The following is a 25,371-nucleotide window of genomic DNA, read 5'->3' on the forward strand; positions in this document are numbered from 1 at the left end:
AGGCGGGGAGAAAAGCAGACTCTCAAAACGGGACGTCCGTGAAGACTAAAAGCCAGTCTCCTCGCCCTACAGCTCCTCAAAAGGATCCTTCGTTGATCGCTCCCGAATGCATTGGAACAGAACCCGACAACCTCAAGAGAACGGGTGGGAGCAGGGTGTGCAAGCAACAGTGAGTGTGGGCTACCGTGATGGAGGAGCTGAACGAGGCAAGCTGTTTTCTTAATCAGGGCAAGCATGGAGTTCTAACCCTTTCAAGTCAACCAATGTTCACTACACACTTGTCCTAGGAGAGACAAAGCGGGATAACACATGGCTCCTACTCTTAGTAACTATGACACATCTATGATTCATGGTTATTGTAGGAGCCACCTATCACAATAAGAGGAAGAGAGGAAATTAATTCTGTTGGGGGAGGCAGAGAAGAATAATTCAGAGATTTATGGAGAATTAACACCTCAACGAGGTCCTCAGGAGAAGCAGGTAATTACTAGAAAGGCAAGAATGAAAAGGTACTAGCTCATTCTAGTCCCATGGAGACCAGGAACTAGAAGGAACTAAAACAATGAGGGATCAAAGCACAGCTTATATTTAGGGAGCAGCATCCAACGACAGCAAAGATTGACAAGGAGGTAGAAAAACAGGCCAGGGTCACATAGTGAGGCCACATAATATTAAATTTTAAATGACTTTTTAATATGAAGAATCACAAGACCGAAAAAAGAAATAAAATAATTCTCAATTTTAGATAAAAAGCAGTTTTTTTTTTCTGACCGAACTTCAGTTAGGGAATACATCTCCCATCCACTAGCAACAACAACAATGACAACAACAAAAGGAAAGAAAAAAGAAAGGAAAAGTCTAAAAGAACAAAGATTTCACCTAATGGTCATCAAATGGACTGAAAAGTCTTTGGCAATCAGGTTGTGTAATCATGACGAAAGAGTTAATCGCTGCCTATTCCATTTTAAATGTGTTCCGATTTTTTTCACTCATATAAATACCTCAGAATATATAGCCTATAAATAAGCTTTCTATCTAGGAACACAATCTAAGTCCATACTTACCATGTTTCTGAACCTCTATCATTCACATAGTAAGAATAAGAAACGGAAGTAGATCCTGGACATGCAAAAATCCACACCAATACTAAAAGAAAAGCTCTTTCTTGTTTACTTCCACCTCCTAATGGAACCAAAGACAATTAAATGTCCAGATTTTCAACTAGAATTTACATCTTCAGGCCTGTTATGTTTCACCTCTAACTTACCCACTTAAGTCCAATGATATGTAAACCAATACTGTATTCCTTAAACATCTAGCAGGACACAGGAAAGACAGTAGGCAAGGGCCATGCTTTTCATGAAAATGAACAATCTACTAACTGGGTCTATGCAAAAAAACAAACACAAATATATATAGATTAACATCATAAAGCCATACCCAAAATGAAAAATTATTGTTCTATGTTAGTGGGAATATGTATTTTTTCTTATTACAAAAATTTTTGTCTTATTTGCTCAACAACAAAATGACATATACCAATTATTCCATTTATTTTTCCCAAGAGAGCATTTGGTTTCAAAATTCTAAAATGGATAAAGTTACTAAGACATGTTTTTGTCCATTAAACTAGATAATTCCTTACAAAACACCTTAATCTGAGATTTAAAAGCAGAATGCTAAAGATGGTACATATTCATATTACTGAAAGGACATTATTTTATAAATTCTATTACAAGACATTTCCTGGCATGTTAAGCAATACTATGAATAATTGAAATAAAGTATTATGGACAAACTAAATTAAGGGAGAACAGTTTAAAATCTAATATACTTGAGTTTTTTTTTAATTGGTTTGTTGACCCACTGAATTTTGCCAATTTGCAAACGGTATTCTAATTATGGCTCTAGAACACCCAAATACTGCTGTTTAATATTCAACCTTCATGGAGTATTATACACATTTTTATAAATACACAAATTTAAGCTACCAACATATTTTCTAGCATTAAGCATTTAAAAATATAACATTTCAGCACACACACCAAAAAGGACTTCTATACGGGTCCTTCCATGATTTATTTTTAAAATCCTTTTGTAGGACAAACTGAATTCTTAAGGCAAAGTACATAGTGGTATATGACACCGATTGTTGTGTCATAGAAAGTTCAAGTTCTCATCTTAATTACATACATATGATGTTAAGTACAAAATGCAAGAAATTTTATAACTTTACTCCCCATGTTGGTCTAGGTATTAAATGCCTACTGTCACCTTTTCACCCACCCAACAAATCTTGGTATAAGCAAGTGACCCAATTATTCTTGTTCCTTCCACTTTACCAAAAAGCATTCTTTAAGCTAAAGCAACTCAGAGTTAACAAGGGAAACATATTCCATAAAAACACCCAAGACAACAATTTAGAAAATAACAAAAACTGAGAGAACAGTTTCTATTCTAGAGGGCTACATTTTCTTTGGCCTGGGCCTGTGATAAATGGCAAAGTTCAAACGTACATCACCTGCCTCCATAGTCATACATGTAATAAATGTAAAACAGAGGCTTAGCTATGTCAGGAATTAAATTGTTACTGACACAGAATAAAAGCTTTCACTGATTCTCAGCCTATCTATCCCATACAAATTGAGGATCAAGTCACTGGCTTTTAAAATTTTTTACTGAACTATTAACCTCAATATTAAGTGCCACTAAGCAGCACAGACTAATTACCATTCAACATAAAGTTTACACATGTTGTATAATTCAAATTCTCTTTGCCTAAGGCTGATTAGGACAAACTGAATATCGATATAGGGAGAGCATGTGTACATAATTCAAATCTCAAATATTTAAGGCCAATGACTGTTTAAACATAAATATACATATATTTGTACTAACTTTACAACCTGTGAATATAGGGTACAGTATTTTCTTTCATCCACTGAGATTCTACTGAATGCTTCCTTGTTTTAATTTTCTGGAACAGAATGGGTCCCTTTAATTTATAATCTCTTCTAATACTACTTGTCAGCAAGTCCAGTAAGTGGCTTAAGAAAAGAACAGGTTGCAACTATTGGCCAGAATAAAGTTTTCTGATTATATATGACTTTCAATTTCCATGTTATCACCATGTCTTCTTCTTAGCACCACTGATAACTCAAAGGTGATTCTTTCTCCAGCTCCTATTTCTTCATCTTCCTATCCTCTTATTTTTGGTCTCTGTCCTACCCTAACTGACTTCTGTGTTGTGTAAGATATTCAGATCATTCATATGTTGTTTAATAAAATTTGAAATGGACAAATAAACTCTCCCAGAAGAGTTTTATGTATCTAAAACCAATAAACTCTCCAAAAAGAGTTTATTTGTCCAAAACACATCTTTAAAGGACACTTCCTAGAAACTGTAGTATAGTCCAAGACGTTATACATAGGAAGGGGTGGGGAAAACCATGACAGTCAAATATGGCTTTCCAAATCGAAATTTCTTCTGTAATGCCATTAAACACATGATAAATGGCACAGAGGGATGAAATCCCATCTGGGGCTATGACTAAAGTATAAAAATTCAGGATTCTGGGGAGAAAAAGAATCTTGAATTTGACTTACCTTCTCCCACTCCAATCCCAAATCTAACCCATTTACTTCTCTTGAACCAGTCAGCTCCAGGGGCCAAGAGGTAGTGAGTGGGGCCTGAAGAATGTGACCTTGAGATTATAAGCATCTTGAGAGAGAACAGGTGTAGGGCTTGCTCTGCTCTGGATATCAAGCAAGACCCAGAAGAGTTCTACACATACATAACTGCACAAGTGTGGCCAGTCTTCCTGACCCCAAAAGTGCTCAGGGGGCACTCAAGAGGAGAGAGAGTCCCCTCTACACCTGAAGCTAGGAATGCAAGAAGACCAGAAGGAAGGGACAAGGTCCTCCAAGTACACATGAAATATACAACATGCCTGCTGCTATAGCGCAGGCTGAGATGCCTGGACCTTCCATCCCTTATAGGATTAAAACAAACTAAGGTCCCCTAACAGCTCAACCTGAACCCCAATGCACATATAAACAACATACCTAATGACAGGAGACAGTGGGAGAGAGCAGACCTAACAGATCTCCTGAAGGATAGAGACAAAATACTGAGGCCAAAAATAGTATGACTACGTAAGGAGAGTCAAGTAGAGAGCAAAAAATAATTTCTACATAATTTTAGAAAATTAACTAGATGAAAATTTAAAGAAGTAAACTCTTTAAGGTGAATAATTCAGTAGATAAATTAAAAGAGAAGATGGGGTCTAACTGATGAATTAGAGTGAATGAAGGACCAACTGGAAGAAATCTCAAAGCATAAACAAAATACAAAGAGATGAAAATCATAAAGGAAAAAGAGAAAGGACTTGAAGAACAGATTAAGGCAACCTAACTAACATACCAACTATAGGAAAAGTTCCCAATGAGTCTCCAGAAGGGGGAAAAGGAAAATATATTAAAGTAATATGAAAGAAAATTTCCATGAACTAAAGAAGAGATTGAATTGCAAACTTACAGGGCTCTCCAAGATCCAGGCAGGACTAATGAAGGGAAAGGCACATGTTCAACAACATCACACTAAAATTCCTAAACTTTAAGGATAAAAAGAAAACCTTACAAGCTACCAGAAAGAATAATTACTTAATACAAAGAAAGAATCAAATTAACATTGGACTTCTCATTTGTAACATTGGAATTAAAAAGAAAGAACAGTAACATCTAGATTGCTAGGAAAAAAGCAGTACAAGCCAAACACCCTTCAGTGGGAAAGTAGTGTTTTCCAAAATTTAAGGATTCAAAGATCACATTAGCTACCGCTCCATCTAAGGAAAGGACTTAAGAAGGGATTCTAATGGAACAATAACTGAATCAGAAATGAAACCTTTCATGTAAGAAGAAACAGGAGTGCAATTACTTTGCCTTCTACACAGAACTAAATCTAAATGGATAATAAACTGTATGGAATATGTAACGTAAGTGCTCAATATGAATTTTTGACACGAACGTCTAACAAAAATCTGGACCTAAAAATTAAAATATCTCCAAAGAAATTTAGGAACATTAAAGGAGAGGATTAGTGTTTGAAGGTGAAGGAAAATGTTGGTATCATTATTCATGTTAAAACAGGGGGGAAAAATTGGATCTATGAGCAATTGAAAAGGAACGTGGCCAATAATGAAATGGAAAAGTACAGAACATAAAGAAGGGGAAACTGGGAAACGAATATCAACTTGAAAATACATGCCAAATTTTTAAAAAAATGTAAAAAGTCACAAATAAAAATAAGGAACAAGATAAAAAGTAACAAAATCAGGCATCACTCATTAGAATTTAAAAGAAAGCTGAATTCTCCCACTAAAAGACAGGCTGCCAGATGAGTTAAAAAGACAAAGGTCATATACAGACTGTTTATAAAAAATGCTTAAAACTGAATGACTGAGAAAAGTTTAAAATAAAGGGAAGAGCCAAGAAATATCAGCTAAATGCCCCCAAAGGAAAGCATGAGTGTTATACTAATATCACACAATGTGAAATTCAAGGTTAAGATGACCAAACAGCATAAACAATGTAAAAGCTAAGTTACATAAAGCAAAGAGTATTGAATATGCAAGAAAAACTTGAAAAATATTTCAATGAAATAAGAAATTAGTACAGCTTTGTCAGAAGTAGACAGATCTAATAAAGTTAAATGAATATATAGTGAAACTGATTAATACAATCCACACACTTGATTTAATAATTATATAGAAAACTTTCAATCTCTTGAATAAAGCTTACAATTTTATATGTGCCCATGGAACACTGACAAAAATCAATCATGAAGTTATCATAAAATGAACTTAAAATAATCTTTTAAAAATATCTGAATAGATTGTATTGGTTGATCACACTCTAATAAAATTAGAAAAATAAAGACAAAAGAAATCAGTCAAAAGAAAATAATGATAAGACCATTTCATATAAAAAAATCTAGGGGCATAAGAAAACATATGCTCAAAATAAAATATATTGTCTTTATTGCATTTATTATTCTTAAAAGGAGATGAGGAAAGGAGAGGCATAAAAATACCAGGCATAAAAATACACTTTGCACCCACTCTGAGAAACTAGAAAAAGATCCACAAATATAATACCAAATATAATGAAGAAAGTAAATGCAACAAATTTCACCAACATTTCTGCTCTAAAATAATGGCCTTAAATGTATACTTAGGAATCAAACTCTAAAGAGAAATTTAACAAGTTAATTCTGGTTTAAAGGAGATCTATAATCTACTTTTTAAAACCAACTAAGAGAGGTCAAGTTTCTTGAATTTAAGATTTCTTACACGTAAAATCATGATCTACCATAAAAGGAATAAAATTAAGGAGGGGATAGCAATTTATAAATATTTCAAAATAGGTAGGCAAATACCAGAAGATACCACCAAACAGTTCAAAATGGTTGAGAGAGAGAGTTCAGGGAAGGGGCGGAGCAAAGTGGACTGCTGATGATTTTTATAGGCTTTTAGCACAATATGACTCATACAATAAATGTTTTATTAAAAATGAATTTATAACACAATAAGATGGTGAAGCAGAAAACATTTCAATAACAAATAATAGAACTAATTTTAAAAAAGAATCAAAACTTAAACATCAAAGCTAAATAGAGGCAACAAGGCCCCAAATTTAACGTTTATCAGTCAATGGATAGGGGATTGAAAGAACACTGCACAAATGGAAATGAAATGGCATTTGAGAATAGTAACAAGGGTCTTTCATTCAATAACAATCTAAATAGCCTGTACATAAAAAGAACATGAAATATTTACACATACAAGAAGGAAAAAGAAAAGCCTGCCATTATAGGACTCAATGCTCTGGAATGTTTTACTTGTTTTGATTTTTTAATAATGTTGTACTATTCTTGAAGGTGATACTCCACCAAGAAGTTGAGAGAACGCTACAATATACCCCCGCTGAGATTCAAGTTCCAGTAGTCTGGTTTCAATGCCCATACTCTCAACCACTACGCTTCTATTGACTCTCAGAAGGGCAGTTGGTTTCAAAACCAACTGTTAATCTTGCCAATACAGCCTGAGCTGTAAATGAAAGAAGGATGGGAAGAAAGGGAGAGGAACTCAGTGGCCTTAAAAGAATAACATTGAACCTGCCTGCCATCTAAGCATAACTATATAAGGAAGTTCTGTTTAGTTCCAGTAGAGGGGGTACAACATGTTACTTTTGGGCAGGTAGCAAATAACTAATTTTGAAATCAGAGGCTCTTCCTGTATACTTTTCGAGTGGCTTAAACTTCGATTCTTTTGTTACCAAATAAATATTTCAAACTTGACAGACATTAAAACAGTTGTGTCCAGAGGCTTATTTGATATTAGAAAATCAACCTTTCCTATAATATTCCTGCAGAACACGTTATCTTTAATTATCTTAAAGAGTATTACAAAACTATAAGACACATTTCTCTCATAATTCAATGTTTTCAAAATCAATGTAAAAATCTTCCCCATTATATAATTTGAAATGACAAAAATTTATAGTGTTCGCATAAAATAAATGCTCACCTCCAAAAAGGGTGGGTTGGGGGAGGTCACTGAATAAGAAAACTGGAGGGATCCTATAAGGGCCTCCATAGGAGTTATTTGGAAAGAGAGGAAATTTTGGAATTTTAGCACAAAAACAAGGAAGCGATAAAGAAAAACAATAATTTTTAAAACCACAAAATAAATGGCTATATAAGAAAGAAGATATGATAACAGTATACATCTTACCAGTGGTAACTTTTACAGTCATAGCTGTAAACAACATTTACTGATTTTCAATTTTTACATTTTAACCTACTCAGCTCTACCACTTACTAAGTGACTTAAATTTCCTTGTCAGTAAACTGGAGACCATAATATTACCTATACCATCAAGGTCGACTTGATGATTAAGTAAGTTTAATATATGTAAAGTACCTGTGTGTATATATATGTATGTATTATAAAATAATATATATAAAACATGCAATGTGCTTGGCACAAAGCCTGAACTATGTAAGTGCTTTCAATTACTACCACTATTATTACTACTACTACAGACAAGCACAGAAAACTTAAGACTTGTATTACATAACACAATGTTATCAACTGTGACAATGCAAAAGTAAATGTATGGATGACAAACATGGAAGGTAGAAACATGAACAGAGAAGGGAAAGAAACTCTAGTATAACCTGAGCCTACAAAGTTTAGAATCAAGAAACACTGTCCATGGTCAGTGAAACAAGAGATAAAGTTCTAAGCTCAACATCTAGAAAGTCTTATCCAAGGTAAGAATTAACAATGGTATTATATTGGGAGGAAAAGGAGATGGAGCAAATAGGTTAAAATTCTCATGCAGAAATAGAAGCATAAGCATATAGTTTGGAAGCTTTGGGCAGTAACCCTAGAACTTAAAAAGAAAAAAGAGAGAGAAAGTTAAAGTGCTTCCTTCTAGGAAGTGGAAAGAGGATTGGCAAAGAATACAATATAGGATTTTTGGTTTTTTCTAATACCATCCTTTGCTAGTTAATTCTTTAAACCATGTAAATGCACTATTTTGACAGAAGATAAATTTCTTCAACCTCCCAAAAGTACTTTTACATCTCTCCTCTTTCATGTACCCATTTGCACTTCAGAGATTTTGTGAAATAAATTTTGTGTTAGAAAAGTAAAAAGAGAAGCTATTCAACTATGTGACTGCTATCTTGCTGTGTTTTTTAAAAAAATTCCATTTTCCTTCTGATGTGGTTTCAATGTTATCTTTTCCTTCTTTCTTTTTTTTTTTTTAAGCAAACTACAATCAAGCTCTAAGCTACAAATTTAGCTTAGGATACTTAGGTTGCATTTTGAATTTTATTCATTGTACTAAGATCATTAAAAGATGAAGAAGATAAAATTTATAAATCATATTCACAATTGAGAAATGGAAACAAATGAAAAAATTTCTTTCAGTTCTAAAGTGAACAGAATTAAAAGCAGTTAAATTTTCATTTCCCTACCCTTCTGTTCAAAAGCATTGAGTGAACTTAATAAAAGTCTTCCTCAATATTAAAAATATCTTCAAGTACTGTATCTGCATGTAAATATGAAATTTAACTGTAAAGTATCATTTGGCAAGAATATTCAATATTTTACAAAATAATATTCCAAGTAGATAAATTTTAAAAGTCTTCCTTTCTCAAATGACTAGTTTCAGCTATGCTCTATGTACTAAAAAATACTTTTACTTCAGAATCCAATCTCATTTAAAATGGTCCTATTTAGGACTTCCCTGGTGGTGCAGTGGTTAAGAATCCGCCTGCCAATGCAGGGGATAAGGGTTCGATTCCTGGTCCGGGAAGATCCCACGTGCCACGGAGCAACTAAGCCCATGTGCCACAACTACTGAGCCTGTGCTCTAGAGCCCATGCTCCACAACAAGAGAAGCCACCAAAATGAGAAGCCCACACTCCACAACGAAGAGTAGCCCCCACTCACTGCAACTAGAGAAAGCCCACGTGCAGCAACAAAGACCCAACACAGCCAAAAATAAATAAATAAATTAATTAATTAATTAAGAAAAATAAATTTAAAAAAAAACTGGGACTCCTTTCAAAATGAATAAATAAATAATAAAATGGTCGTAGGTATATACTATTCCCTGACTTGCTATGGCTTTAAGTCTAAATTATAATTAAGTACTGTTAACAGTAAGTTATATTTAGAAGACTTTGCAGTTTCAAGCAAACTTCTGTTTACTTTTGTGGCTTGAAACTAGAAACTCAAAGTAATAATTATATCACTTCTCTTTCTAGGTTTACGTATACTTAGCTTTGTATAATTTCCGTTTTCTTAAACAAGCTTTAAAACATATTGGCCAAATCATTTTGGTCTTCTCTTTCCGTACTAGCTGGAATTCTGACAATGAGCCTTGATAAGTAATCGTTACTCACAAAGAATAGTCAACCTTCAATGTTTAATGTATAATACTAATCACAATAGCGTAGCCGGAAGTATAAGATGAAAAACGGTGCCTGACACATAAAAATTCAATCTACTGCATAAATAAAAAACCCAAAGAGAGACACAATCATACAAGGGGAAAATATAATCAGGGTTATGCTGTCTTGTCACCTTCTCTCAATAGTTATTCAATTCATATTCATTGAGTCTCCAACAATGCAAAGAACAATGCTGAAACTGCTAGACATACCATGGTTTCAGTGGGGGGAAAACCCTTTTAATTTGGCAATATAGTGGACTCTTTGCAAATACAATTAGATATTGCATAATACAAAACTCTTCATTGTGGAGCTTATTAAAAAAATAAAAGAAAATTCCAAGAGTGGTGAGTAGATAAAAGAGATACAGACAGAAAGATAAAAGAGAAGGGAGGAGTTGAAACGTGAACTGTAAGCTTCAGTTAGGCATGAGAGGTGCAGCTGCTTAAAGGGCACTGATAGGTCCACATTCTCCTGGGTCTCTTTTAAGACCAAATCTGGGGTCTACAGCATATTTGGAGACCTGAACTTCAGAGTCTCTCAGAAATTCGGGAGAAGCTTTTATAAATCTGTTGGGGGAAAAGTACTCTGAATTAAGACCTCAGGATTCCCAAAGTTCAACTAAATCAAATATGAACTCACAATTTTAAAATATCCCTAAACACAAAGAAATAAGCCACCATGATCTAAGAGTGTGTAAAAGGGTCTTTAGGATCTCAGATACTGGACTCATCAGATGCAGAATATAAAATAATGACATACAAGGTATGGAAATGAAGACAGTTGGAATCCAAAAGTGACCAAGCAATAAGAGATGAGTAAGAATGACCATGTGACTGAAAAGAAACAAGACTTTAAGAAATGGAGGGGGGGAAGAAAGCACTCTTGGAATTAATATCTCAATGGACTGAAAAGCAGATTAAGCATGGCTGAAAAGAATTAACAAACTGGAAGATAGATCTAAACAAACTGCCAGAACACACACAAAGACACAAGAAAATGAAAAATATAAAAACTATTAAGAGACATGGAGAACAGAAGAAAAGTACCAACTATCTCACCAGAGACTCAGAAAAAATAAAGAATACGGGTGATACAAAGGCTGATAGTTTTCCAAAATAATAAAATTCATGAACACATAGAAAAAGACAGTACCATATAAAAATAATGATATATCCATAATTTAAAAGGAATTTGCTCCTAGACACACTGTACTAAAAGTTAAAAACACTAAAGACAAAAAGACTATAAAAGCAGTCACCCGGGCTTCCCTGGTGGCGCAGTGGTTGAGAATCTGCCTGCTAATGCAGGGGACACGGGTTCGAGCCCTGGTCTGGGAAGATCCCACATGCCGCGGAGCGGCTGGGCCCGTGAGCCACAGCTACTGAGCCTGCGCGTCTGGAGCCTGTGCCCCGCAACGGGAGGGGCCGCGATAGTGAAAGGCCCGCGCACCGCGATGAAGAGCGGTCCCCGCACCGCGATGAAGAGTGGCCCCCACTTGCCGCAACTAGAGAAAGCCCTCGTGCGAACCGAAAGACCCAGCACAGCCAAAAAAAAAATAAAAATAAATAAATAAAAATAAAAAGTAGCTATAAAGTTAAAAAAAAAAAAATATAAAAAAAAAGCAGTCACCCAAGGCTCACAGACAGCACCCATTAAAAAGAGAATAAGTACAAGAGTGGTGTGCTACAGCTGGCTAATGTAGGCTCACATGAACCTGTTGTTAAATTTTCAGGAATTTTGTGAGCAGTTTTTAAACAAGGCTACTACTGTGTTAAATTATATAAAAACAGAAGATGAAAAATATTAAAAGCAGAGATAGATAATCAAAATTCATCACTCTCTAATTATTTTACTACATATTATTATCTGTGCTCTTGAGGTTCTTATTGATGTCTATTGTATCAGCAGGGTGGAAATACTTCACAATTGTGTGCTACTGCATCTCTCTTCTCAACTCTATAATAACTGACATACATGGTAAGAGAGTATTTATACCACGGAAATAAGCAAACACTAAAAATCAGGAATTTTTCCTCCAGAGAGGTAGCTGCTATACCTCTAGCAGCATAACCCTGAATTAAACTGACATCAGACCTCAAAAAAACGAAAGAAGTATTTTCAAAGCATTGAAAGTAAACATCAACATAGAATTGAATAACCAGCAAAACCACTTTTCATAATAGGGGCAATAGTCAAAACTTTATAGATTAACAAAAATTGAGAGTTCACTTAAAAAAAAAAAAAAACAAAACCTTCACTGAAACAACTTCAACAGGATCTACTTCAGGAAGAAGGAAAGTGAATTCAAGAAGAAATTATGGTAATGCAATTAAGCTAAAAATCAAACTTTTTTTTTTATTTAAAAAAACTTCCCCATATTTGGAATTGTAAAAACATATTTCTAAATAATTCACAGGTAAAAGAAGAAATTAAAATGGAAAATTCCAAATTCATCATATGAAACAAAGAAGATACTACACATTAATACGTGTGGAATGTAGTTAAAGCAGTACTTAGAGGAAAAATTTTAGCTTTAATGCTTATATTTGAAAAAACGACTGACAGAGACTTTTGCATAATTAACTCAAGCAAAAGCAAGACTACAAAGATTAAAAAAAAAAAACCCTAAAAAGAAATTCAACAAGATATGAAAAGAACTTTGAGAAGAACTAATAAAAGTCCAGTCCTCTTACTAAAACTGACCCAAAAAGAAATAAAAATCAAGAATAAGCCTTCATTAAAGTCAAATGAGTAGTTTAAAATCTTTCTACAAAGAAGATATCAGGCCCACAAGGTTTTACAAGCAAGTTCTAGAAGAGATCATTTCAAACTTACAGAAACTCTTCCAAAAGCTGAAAAAGAGAAAACATTTCTCACTTTATGTAGTGAATGTTATTGAGTACAAAACTTGCCAAGAAGAGAAAGGGAAAGAAACATACAATTTTAACCTCAAGAATATGAACGCAAAAATTTTAAATAAACTATTAGCATAATTAATCCAATGCAGTGGAGGGGTGGGGGTGACGACCCTAACAGAGCAAGACCAAATTGGTTTTATCTCAAGAATTCAAGAGGAGTTTAGCATGATAAAAAAGCTTGTCAAGTACCACATTAACGGATTAAAGGAGAACAAAACCATCTGTTCATCTCAAGAGATGGTAAAAAGTCTGATAAAAATCAACATCCATGTACGATTTTTTTTTTTAACAAGGAAACAACACTCTTAATCAACCAGTACTAGAAGATAAATTCCTTAACTTGACAAAAGGTAGCTACTGAATTCCCATGCAAACAACATTCTAAATGGTCACTTGTTAGAATTATTCCCTTTAAAATCAGGAACATTTATACCTAATATTTTACCGGTAATCCTACTGACACAGGACCCCAAAAGTCAGGGGAAAAAAGAAAATTGAAAATAAGAGGGGGGGGGGGGCTTCCCTGGTGGCGCAGTGGTTAAGAATCTGCCTGCCAATGCAGGGGACACGGGTTCGAGCCCTGGTCTGGGAAGATCCCACATGCCACGGAGTAACTAAGCCCATGCGCCACAACTACTGAGCCTGCGCTCTAGAGCCCGTGAGCCACAACTGCTGAGCCTGCGGCGCCTAGAGCCCGTGCTCCGCAACAAGAGAAGCCAGCGCAATGAGAAGCCTGCGCACCATAATGAAAAGTAGTCCCCGCTCGCTGCAACTAGAGAAAGCCCGCGCACAGCAACGAAGACCCAACGCAGCCAAAAATAAATAAATAAATAAATAAAATTTATGAAAAAAGAAAATAAGAGAGGGGACTTCCCTGGTGGTGCAGTAGTTAAGACTCCGAGCTCCCAATGCAGGGGGCCCAGGTTCAATCCCTGACCGGGGAACTAGATCCCACATGCATGCCGCAATGAAGAGCTAGCATGCCACAACTAAGGAGCCTGCCAGCCGCAACTAAGAAGCCCACCAGCCGCAACTAAGGAGCCAGCCTGCCACAACTAAGACCCAGAGCAAGCTAATTAATTAATTATTTATTTATTTAAAAATTCAATGAAGAACTTTTTTAAAAAAACATTCTTTAAAAAAAAAAAAGAAAAAGAAAATAAGAGACACATATGTCATTATTCGCGTGATATGACTGTCCACATAGAAAAACAAAAGGAGCTATACAGAAAAATTACTGGAATTAATAAGTTTAGAAGTATGCAAAGGTAAACTGCATATTTACACATCAGCAACAAACAGGGAACATTTAATATGCTATTTATAATAGCAATTTAAAAAAATAAAGTACCTAGGAATAAACAAACCATAGAACTATCTACACTTCTATCAGAAATATCTTAACACTTCAACAACACTAAAGAATGCCTAAATAAACTCATAGAGAGATTAGTTTCATGGATAAAAATACTCATTACCTACAGATTCAATGTAATTTCAATACAAATCCTAACAGAGTTTTTCAAAGAACTTAAACTGATCCTAAAAGAGAAAGATGTAATAGAACTTGTCATGCCATATAGCCATTACAAAACTACAGCAACTACAACATTGTGGTATTGCTGCAGAGATCAATGAAGTGACCGAGGGAACAGAATTGAACCACATCCCTCCAACAGATTCACAAATATATGAAAATCTGAAGTTTGACAGGGTAGGCACTGTAGATCATTGAGTAAGGCATAGACAACTCAATAAAATGTGCTGGGACTGATTTTCTATACAGGAAAAAATTTAAATTAGACTCTTACCTCATACCATACATAAAATCAACTCCAGATGTTTGAAAATATTTAAATGTTAGGCAAAACTTTTCAAACGTGTTGGGGAAAAAAAATACAGGAGATCATCTATATGACCATGGGGTAGAGAACATATTAACAGGACACAAAAAGAACTAACCATAAAAACTCTGACCACATTAAAATTAAGAATTTCTATCAAAGGATACCACAATGAAAGTTAAAAAGCCACTAAATGGGCAAACTAGGAAAAGATATCTACAGTAAGTATAACCAACAATGCATTCATATTTCCAGAATATACACAGACCTTCAACAAATAAATAGAAAAATAAGCAGGTGACGTGAACAAACATTTCGGGGAGAAAGAAACATGAATGGCCACTGAAATGTATGCTCAGCCTTATTACTAATCACTGAAATACAAAATAACAAAACAGTAAGATATCATTTTAACGCCTACTAAATGAGCATTAATGAACAAGTCTAACTAGAAAAGAGAGCAATGGTACCTCTTTATACGTTGCAGACATAGGACTCTAAATAATAAAAAGCTATATAAAATAATAAACTATATAAAATAATAAAAAGCTAAATATGTGAATGCCCTATTGAGACAGGAAGGGGGCAGGGCACAACCTTTAAAAGAATGACATAGTCGTTGAGGGCACAACATAAACTGGTTAGAACCAACTAGGTCCAAGATGGTGGACAAGTCAACTTCCAGTGGACCTTGAGCCTCATTATACACTCACTGTTAATACATCAGCTAAATGACACACCCACAGGTGCCATGACAGTTCCAAGGCCAACCGTAAAAGGCTAAAAAGTGGGTGGTGGCCCAATTCTTGGAAATCCCTGCCCCTTCCCCAGAATAGTTGGAATAATTCTCCCACTCATTAGCCTATAAAATTACCCACCCCTATAAACACTGACAACCCCGTACCCTGGAGCCTCTCGCCTTCTAAGATGGCCCATACTTGGAGTGTGTTTCTTCCGTGGCCTCTTGCCTCCTGAGATGGCCCACACTCTGGAGTATGTATCCCCCTGAATAAACCTTCTTTCCCTTTACTACGGCTCGCTCTTGAACTCTTTCCTGCACGAAGCCAATAACCCACACTTGGCGGCCCATCCCAGGGACTCGCCTGAGACCTGGGACGTGACCATCCTCCTGCCTCCCGCTTTTTTTCTGCAACACTATGACTCAGCAATTTCATTCATGAGTATATACTCTATAGCAGTATTTCTCAAATTCGGTCAGCGGGCCAGCAACATTAGTATTACCTGGATGCATATTAGAAATTCAGATTCTTAAGCTCCATCCCAGACCTACGGAATATGAACCTATGCAGCAAGGCCCAGGAATCCTCACATATACCAACTCTCCAGGTGATTCTCATGGGCCCTAGAGTTTCAACCACGCACTTAGAGCAATGTTATTCAAACAGAACCTGTTAGTGAGACGGAAAGCAAGAGTGGATCGCATTGCTATTTATAAGTCAACCAGTATAAAATAAAGTAGATTGAACCCCATGTAGTAAACTTAAGCATTGATTTGCAAAACTTTTGTCTCATTAGTGTACGTATACTTATGTAAGTGGGTACTTGCTTATTATGGAAAACATATTTCTTACTATGGGTCACAGTCATAAAAGTTTGAAATCTACCACCCTAGAGAAACTCTTAATATATGTGTACTGCAGACATGCCCAAAAAGGTTTATAACTGCATTATTCACAGCAGCAAAAATAAAACAAAATCAAAAGTAGTAATCTAGATATCTAGATAATAAGAGAATGGATATACCAATCATACCATATGGACTAATACCACAGTGAAATCAATAACATGCAATAACAAGGACAAATCTTACACAGTACTGAGTAAATAAAGCAAGTCACAGAAAATTACATAGAGTATTAAACCATTTTCATAAAGACCAAAAATAAGCAAAGCTGGACAAATATAAGAATACATACATTTGTGGTAAAACTATACCTAAAAGCTCAGGAAAATTCAGGAGCATAGTTACATCTGGGGAACACAAAGCAATGGACACAGGTAATTTGAATGGCACTAATGTTCTATTTCTCATTCTTAAGTTGAATGGTGGATTCATGGTCTTTGTTTTATCATTTACATATAAAATACATATAATCCTCGTATGTATCAATTATAGCATAACATTTTTAAGAAAAACTCATAATACCTGATGTCAGAACCCTCTAGATTTTAGTAAGGGAAATTCACATTCAGATTCAATGGACACTTATCTATTAGCCGCTTTGAGCAAAGCATACACATTGTCTCACTGAATCCTTTAAGAGTCCTGTGAGGTTGGCACTTGGCAAAGAATAGGCAATCAAATATCTTTTGAGTGAATAAATGCTTGAATAATTTTATAATTCAGAAAGAGAAAGAGTTTGATTATATGCTAGGTATTATGGTCCTACCCATAGGAGTTAAACAAAATAACATAGATGATTAACTCTATTAATAGAAAGGAGCTTATGATCTATTCTTATTGTTTCCACATTCTATTACTTATTACCAAAAATATAATGAGAAAAATCACTTTCCTCGCTGGAAGTATCTCTGGCTAAAGGTTAAAAAAAAACTAACAACCTACAGGGTAGAGCTAACTAATATAACATTTCTATCAACACATTACTAGGATTTCTATTTTGCATTTAAAAGCTGAGTTAGCTATATGCAAGGCACCAGCTCTCTTCAGGGTGGGGAAAAGCAGAGCTACGGTATTACAAGAAAAGAAATTACCGAGGTTAAAAAAAAATCTGTGACACATTTAGTCTATGCATTTTAATAAGAACTACAGTTTAAAAAGTGCAAAGTCAAATCCTTTTTTTCCATTGAATACATATTAATATAGATGAACACAATCGGGGAAATGGCTGCCTCGCCAAATTATTTCCATCCTTCACAAAGAACTATCTCCCTTCACAGGACTCCCACAAGTGTATGCGTTTTGTTTTTCAAATTTAGTTCACTGTGTGTTCCCCCACCCCCACCACCTGGAATAATGACCAACTCCTAATAGATGCAGAGTTAAGTATTTGTCTTGGAATGAATTTATACACTTATTGAGCATTTACTATATAACAGGCATTTGGGGGATGCGAGATCAAATATGTTAGAGTCCCCATCCACACAGAGCTAACATGAATGATTAAATCTAAACAAAATGTGCCCTTCCTCTTTCTGAATAATTCAGTCCAAGAGCTTCTGGTGACCAAGCAAAGTAGGCAACAGCAGGGGAGGAGAGGGCAGTGACGTGAGGAGCGGTATCCATGTGGTGGCTCGGAGCCACTGAAAAAGAGCTTACTCCTTCGAGAAATGGCTAAATCCAGGGCTGGGACAAGGAAAGTACACAATGAGCCTGGAACATCTGGTAGCAAAAAAGTCAGGAAGTATGTAAAGACCGATCACAGCAGGTCAAAAAGACACAGAAACCAGATTTAAGGGCCTTCCACTGACCAAATCAGGACAATTTAAGCATGGAAACAAATGTAACAGATTATAACTCACTAAAAAAAAACATATATATGCATGTGTCCATGATGATATATAATAAATATAAGAATAAACTTAAATTTGAGGAAGAATGGGATATTTACATTTTCTCTATCTCCCAATAAAATACTTATTAATTACAAAGAGGAAAAAAAAAGTAATTGGCAGTGGAGAAGCCTGGCAGACACCATCTGAATCAAGTGATCAGAGTAATATCGCAGTAGTAATGGAAGGGTACAGTGGAAATCATGATTGTGTGACTGGCTGCAATGAGAAGAGCCCAGTATCACTTCTGGAATATTCCTGCCAGAGATGCATAACCTGAATCTGGTCATGAGGAAATGTCATACAAACCCAAATTGAGGGCCATCTACTAAATAATTGGCCTGAAAAATTTCAAGTTCATGAAAGTCAAGAAAAGACCAAGGAACTATTCTCAGTTGAAAGAGACCTAAGAGACATGACAACCAAATGCTGCAGATGATTTTAGACAGGACCCTTTGGGTACAAAAGTAAAGGACACTAGTGGAACAATCTGCAGAACTTGAATGGGATCTGAGGAGTAGAGGTTGGTAATGCATCAATGCTAATTCCTGATAGTATTACCACGCTTAAATAAGAGAATGTCTTTGTTTGCAGAAAAGAAACACTAAAGTATTCAGGGATGATGGAACATCATGTTAGCAACTTACTCTCAAGTGGTTCAGGAAAGAAAATCTCTTTGTACTAGCAACTTTTCTATACGTTTGAGATTATTTCAAAATAACAAAAAAATTGTAAAGCACATACAAGTATTCAGAAGAGCCCCAGGTCTCAATCTGTGCCCAGTAGACTAAGGGACCCTGGGAAGGACATCAGAATCCGAGGGTGTCCAAGAAGCAACCTCAGTCTGTTCAATTTGCTCCACTTGGTTCTCTCTCTAAGGACCCATATCATGCTAAGAAGAGCTAAATTGCACCATATCCTTCTAAGTGGAATCTAAATACCATTCCAAAAAGAACTAAGGCTTTCTAATAGCAAGTTAGATTTGTCAGCTAAATCAAGGCTTTCCTAATATCAGAAGAGGCAGCAGTTTGCTTTCAAAAATGCCAAATGAGGTTGCATTTTTATACCACACACAAAAACAAAGAAAACAAACAAAAAACACACGTGATCTGAAGTCCTAGTTCATCTCCTCTCAATTAAAACCAATTGTTTCTGTTGAAGAAAAAGACTATAAATTTGCAATATAAATTCAAAGATGTATTTGGAAACAACTTATCTATGGCTTATTTGGGAAAATCTGCTCACCTGGTAGAATCTGTTGTAGACACAAAACAATTTTATATACATTTACTTTGACCATCTAACAGATGTACACAAAAGGCCAAATGAGAAAACGTTGTTTTTGCCATCCTTGGTCTTCAGAAGCCCACAGAGCTTGCTTGGAGTAAGATGGGGATGGGGTCCAGTAAAAAAAGTTTCTGGCACCCCAGTAAAAGAAGTGAATGCCTCAAAGTACTGCAGCTTTTTCTCCTAAAAGCACAGCAGGGCAGCCTGGACTAACAGCTAGAAATTTCTCTTTGTTTTTTTTTTTTCTTTCTTTCTTTTTTTTTAAGAAACTGAGCTGGGTTATTTTAGTCCTCGGAGAAGATGAGACTGTATTATCCCCTGAAAACTGACCAAGAGTGGAGTTTGGTAGAAAGAAAGAAAGAAAAAAAATCCAGTGTTCATTCACTGTATACCCAGCATCTGGCATTAAGTGTGGCCCATTAATATTTTAAAAAGTACTTGTACTTTCTCAGGATAAGGCAAGTGCTAAGCTTAAAAAAAATACACACACACACATACAGGTTGGTACCTGAAGACAAAGGACAGGACAAGACTTAGCAAGACTTAAGAAGGTCCTCTCAAACTCGATTTTCAGAAGAAAGGGAAATCAGTTTTGTTCAGGGAATTTCAATCTATAAAGCAAGAAACTAAAGGATAAAAATCTTCTGCCAGAAGTCTTCTAGGACTTGAAAGGCATCTTGGATTTCCTAAGCCTATCCTACCTGTCCCCTAGATTCAAATACTCTGAACCATCTTCAGGTCATGTATCCTATGTATCCTGATTGTGGTGGGTGTGTGTGTGTGTGTGTTGTGTGTATATGTGTGTGTGTGTGTGTGTGTGTGTGTGTGAGAGAGAGAGAGAGAGAGAGAGAGAGAGAGAGGGAGAGAGGGAGAGAGAGAGGGAGAGAGGGAGAGAGGGAGAGAGAGAGAGAGAGGGAGAGAGGGAGGGAGAGAATCTCAAGAAGTCAAAAGCAGCTTCCCCAAACAAGTGGCAAGCCAGCCTCAGTAAGCTGATTCTAATAAAATGTATTACCAGCCAACTTTCCAACCCTGAGGAGAAAATCTTTTAATATCTAAGCACTCAAAGAATCACTCCTACCCCATGACTTATTTGCATCTCTACTTTCAAAAACCTGGGAGATTACAAAGTTATTTGTTGACTTTATTAGAGCCATTTTCACATGCTGGTTAATGCCAAGAAAAACCACTTCTAAAGTCATGCATACCCTTGCTATTCAGCTGAAAAAAAAAAAAAAAAAGACTCCAAAAATTATGCTTGTCTCTAATTTATGGAAAATGAAAATGTAACCAATCCCCACAGATAAATTTATGCTGGCTTAAGAAAGTTTGGGTGGTAAAAGGAGCAAATTCCTAATTATCATTTTCTTCACACAAACTGGATTTTCAGAAACAAGAAAAATACAGAGAACTTCAGTCTACGAAGCAGGAAACAAAAGGATAAAGTTGGCTACAAGCAGCAAACACGCAGCTCTACTCTGACAACTTATCTAGCTCGTCTTCAGGAAGGGGACTCATGCAAGATTGTCCTAGTGGCCCGAAGGCAACTAAGAGAAGTCACCCTGGAGGTTTGATTATTTTTAATTCCTTGTCTCTTTTAGTCCTATTTTCAAAAGAAAACTAACATTACTCTATGTTGTATAGAAAGACTATAGAAGAACAGTGCACGACAAACAACCCTGACTCTGCTATCCCTTGGTTGGCCAATCATTTCAGTACTTGATTCCTTAGTTTATTCATCTGTAAAACAGGGAGCTTGACCTATTACATCAAAGAATCTCTTCAATTATAAAACTGTAAGAATATGCACGTTTTCCTCATTTTACAAATAAGGAAACAGGAGAACAGAGATTAGTAATTTGTCCAAAGTTACACAGTTACAAAGTGCCAGTGCCAGCATCTGGAAAAAAAAAAAAGTCTCTTTCCTAACAAAGGCTGCCCTTTCAACTGCTGTGCTATGTTCTCTTCACCAAAATAAATCAGAATAAGGTGTTCAGAAAAGCAAGCAGTTCCAAAAATGGGCAGAAGACCTAAATAGACATTTCTCCAAAGAAGACATACAGATGGCCGACAAATACATGAAAAGATGCTCAACATCACTAATCATTAGAGAAATGCAAATCAAAACCACAATGAGGAAATCATCTCACACCAGTCAGAATGGCCATCATCAAAAAATCTACAAACAATAAATGCTGGAGAGGGTGTGGAGAAAAGGGAACCCTCCTGCACTGTTGGTGGGAATGTAAACTGATACAGCCACTACGGAGAACAGTATGGAGGTTCCTTACAAAACTAAAAATAGAGCTACCATATGACCCAGCAATCCCACTACTGGGCATATACCCTGAGAAAACCGTAATTCAAAAAGATACATGTACCACAATGTTCATTGCAGCACCATTTACAATAGCCAGGACATGGAAGCAACCTAAATGTCCATCAACAGATGAATGGCTAAAGAAGATGTAGCACATATATTCAATGGAATATTACTCAGCCATAAAAAGGAACGAAATTGAGTTATTTGTTGTGAGGTGGATGGACCTACAATCTGTCATACAGAGTGAAGTAAGTCAGAAAGAGAAAAACAAATACCGTATGCTAACGCATATATATGGAATTTTAAAAAGTGGTACTGATGAACCTAGTGGAAGGGCAGGAATAAAGACACAGACATAGAGAACGGACTTGAGGGCACCAGGGGGAAGGGGAAGCTGGGATGAAGTGACAGAGTAGCACTGACATATATACACTACCAAATGTAAAATGGATGGCTAGTGGGAAGCAGCTGCATAGCACAAGGAGATCAACTTGACGCTTTCTGACCACCTAGAGGGGTGGGATAGGGAGGGTGGGAGGGAGGCTCAAGACGGAGGGGATATGGGGATATATGTATACGTATAGCTGATTCACTTTGTTGTAGAGCAGAAACTAACACAACATTGTAAAGCATTTATACTCCAATAAAGATGTGGGAAAAAAGTAAAAAAAAGAAAACCAGTGAGAAAGCTACCACCTATCACAACAACCCATACAGTTTTATTATTGCCTTCAGGGCTGATTAATCAAGGGCGGCATTTATCTTTGTGCCTGTGAGACATTCACCTCCTGTGTTGCTCTGTAATTCAGAGGCACTTTTTGACTGTGCCGCACTGCTTGCTGGATCTTAGTTCCCCAATCAGGGATCATGGCCCCTGCAGTGGAAGCATGGAGTCCTAACCACTGGACCGCCAGGGAATTCCCAGAGACACATACATCTTTAACCTCAATGCATTTTCATTTAAGAAAGGTAAATCAGAATAAAGATTTAACTGTAACATGTTTTTTCAATTAAAAAAGAGAAAAGAACTGAAGCCAAAATTGGGAGTATGTATATAAACCACAAAAATCCCTTCAGGAGAAGAATAGAAAAGACGCAAGAACAGGATTCAGATAAGATCATCCCAGGGGACAGTATACATAGAGAAGAAGAGAAGCCCCAAGAAACGACCCTGGCAGAGGTTATGATGGACATATGAAGCCCTTCTTCATCAAGAGGAGGAACAGAAATCTAGGAAGAAAAAAATACAGAAGGGACATAAGGGAAAGAAGGCTCAAGAACTAGTTCCAGCCCTAGCCCAGGGCCCTATGTCAAGAGTCAAATCAGATAAAAAGGGTATCTTAAAACTGGAACAAAGTGGAAGGCAATCTTATTAACAGTCACTGTTAAGATCTAGAGGAACCCTAATCTGGAGCACATTGATGCTCTCTTTACCAAAGCACTCAGAGCTCAAAATTATCAAAAAGGAAAAGTCTACTTTACTTCATCATTACTCTAAAAAAATAATAAATCACCACCCATTGTGTGAAATTCACAATAGCAAGGGCTACATGATTCAGCTGGTCTTCCAGTTTTGGTAGCCATGTCCTTTCAAAGGGTTAGCCTGGTCTCTTAGTCACTGACATTTGAAACCCCTGGTTTAGCACAGTGGTCTGATCCCAAAGTCCTCTTATTCCCTGTGTTTAAAACAGAACAAGAGGCCAAGCTAAACCTTGAAAGGACATGGCTACTCAAAACTGGAGAACAAATTTTCAAGAAAGTTTTATTTATTATTTCCCTACAAATAATAAATCATTCCTGTCCAGAATATCTTAGGCAAGATAGTTTTGTTTTAACATCAAAATCACTTTTTTGTCTGGACCTATAAATAGTGCCATAACTGTAAATGGTTGTCCAGATGGTGCACTGCACAAGGATGCTTGGCCAAGGGGATAAGAACTAGATGAGATCAAGCTATGCTCACACTAGCCATGCCATGTTCCCCAGGCTAGGGCTTCAAGGGGCACACAGAGGTGGAGGCACTTATTTCTAGTTTGCCCAAAGACCATGGACACTGTATGGGCAGACTTCTGTCTCTACAACCCACTCAAATTCATCTCTTGAGTCACCAAGAGTTCATGTTAAGACTCAAATTTGCAAGGTTAACCAGATTTTTATTATATTCTATTTTTACTCAAACTGTAGTTGAATGAACCAGTTTGTTTTATGGATAAGGCATCCTTATTTTACTCAATGTTTCCATTAATGAAGGCTTTTTAGATTTAACCATTTCATATTATTCACAGGTTCCCAATCTACCCTACAAGGGTAAGAAAGGCAAAAATGACATTTACAAAGACAAGTTACCAAATCTACACCTATGATAATCTATATTAAAATATAAATTTTTCCAGATAACAGATCTAATATGGCCCGTCCCATTGTAAAACAAACAAACAAACAAACAAAAACTAGACCATCATACTTCTGTATTGTCAGAACCGTTAAGAAACAACCTCAGGGCCTTCCCTGGTGGTCCAGTGGTTAAGGGGACACGGGTTCAATCCCTGGTTGGGGAACTAAGATCCCACACATGCTGTGGGGCAGCTAAGCCCATGCACCGCCAACTATTGAGCCCGCATACCACAACTAGAGAGAAGCCCGCACACCGCAACTAAGACCCGACACAGCCAAAAATAAAATAAATAAATAAATATTTAAAAAAAAAAAAAGAAACAACCTCAAATTTGTGAAAAACATTTCTTTTGTTCCTAATTTCATTTATAGCATTTAGGCCTTAAGCCAGTAACTTTGTGAGAAGCTGAGAGCCTAAGGAGAAAAAAATAACAAACAAACAAAAAACACAGAACACATTACTGGTGACTTCTCAACAAACAACCATAATTTTTACATCAATCCTTTGAAGTGTGAGGACACGTTTTTAAAGAACAAAAATAAAGTAAGTCATGTAGTTTAAAACTTATACAATTCATGTTTAACATATTAAGTGTAAAATACAAACATTTTGTGGGATCTTATCTACATGAAAAATACAATATAAAATATAGTAGTTACAATCACTAGAGGGATTATAAACAGTTTCTTCTTTTTGCTTTTCCAGAAAGTCTACATTGTTCTAAAGTTAGCACATATTTATTTTAAAATCTGTTTAAAAAAAAAAGATTCCTTCTTGAGGCAAAAACATGTTGTTTCTAGCAGAACACCATTATTATGTCAAAGTCTTGAAACGGAAATCTTTCACTTTCACCTTTCTAGGTAACAAACAAAGCATAATAAAAACCTATAGAAAAAAGAGGTCATGTCAGTGAATAAAGCAATTATATGCTGATTGCTTAACTATGTACCACATTTTATTTAATAATCTCAGGTGGAAGGAAGGGGATAATTCAGATTTATACCAACCTAAAGACCTAGGTAAATTAGCAGCAGATCCAAGAA

At 36.0% G+C, this 25,371-nt stretch overlaps 1 protein-coding gene and 1 long non-coding RNA gene across 4 annotated transcripts in view; one reads left to right on the forward strand and one right to left on the reverse strand.

The window, feature by feature from the left end:
• LOC309663715 lies at window positions 1-24,644 on the forward strand. Its single transcript, XR_014265421.1, has 2 exons — window positions 1-11,301; window positions 11,673-24,644. It is a non-coding gene; the product is annotated as an uncharacterized lncRNA (long non-coding RNA).
• Window positions 1-25,371, reverse strand: part of MLLT3 (MLLT3 super elongation complex subunit) — a 252,074-nt gene that overhangs the window by 65,534 nt on the left and 161,169 nt on the right. The window lies entirely within an intron of this gene.

This window comes from Balaenoptera physalus (assembly GCF_965194825.1).
Source record: "Balaenoptera physalus genome assembly, chromosome: 7".
NCBI classification, from domain to species: Eukaryota; Metazoa; Chordata; class Mammalia; order Artiodactyla; family Balaenopteridae; genus Balaenoptera; species Balaenoptera physalus.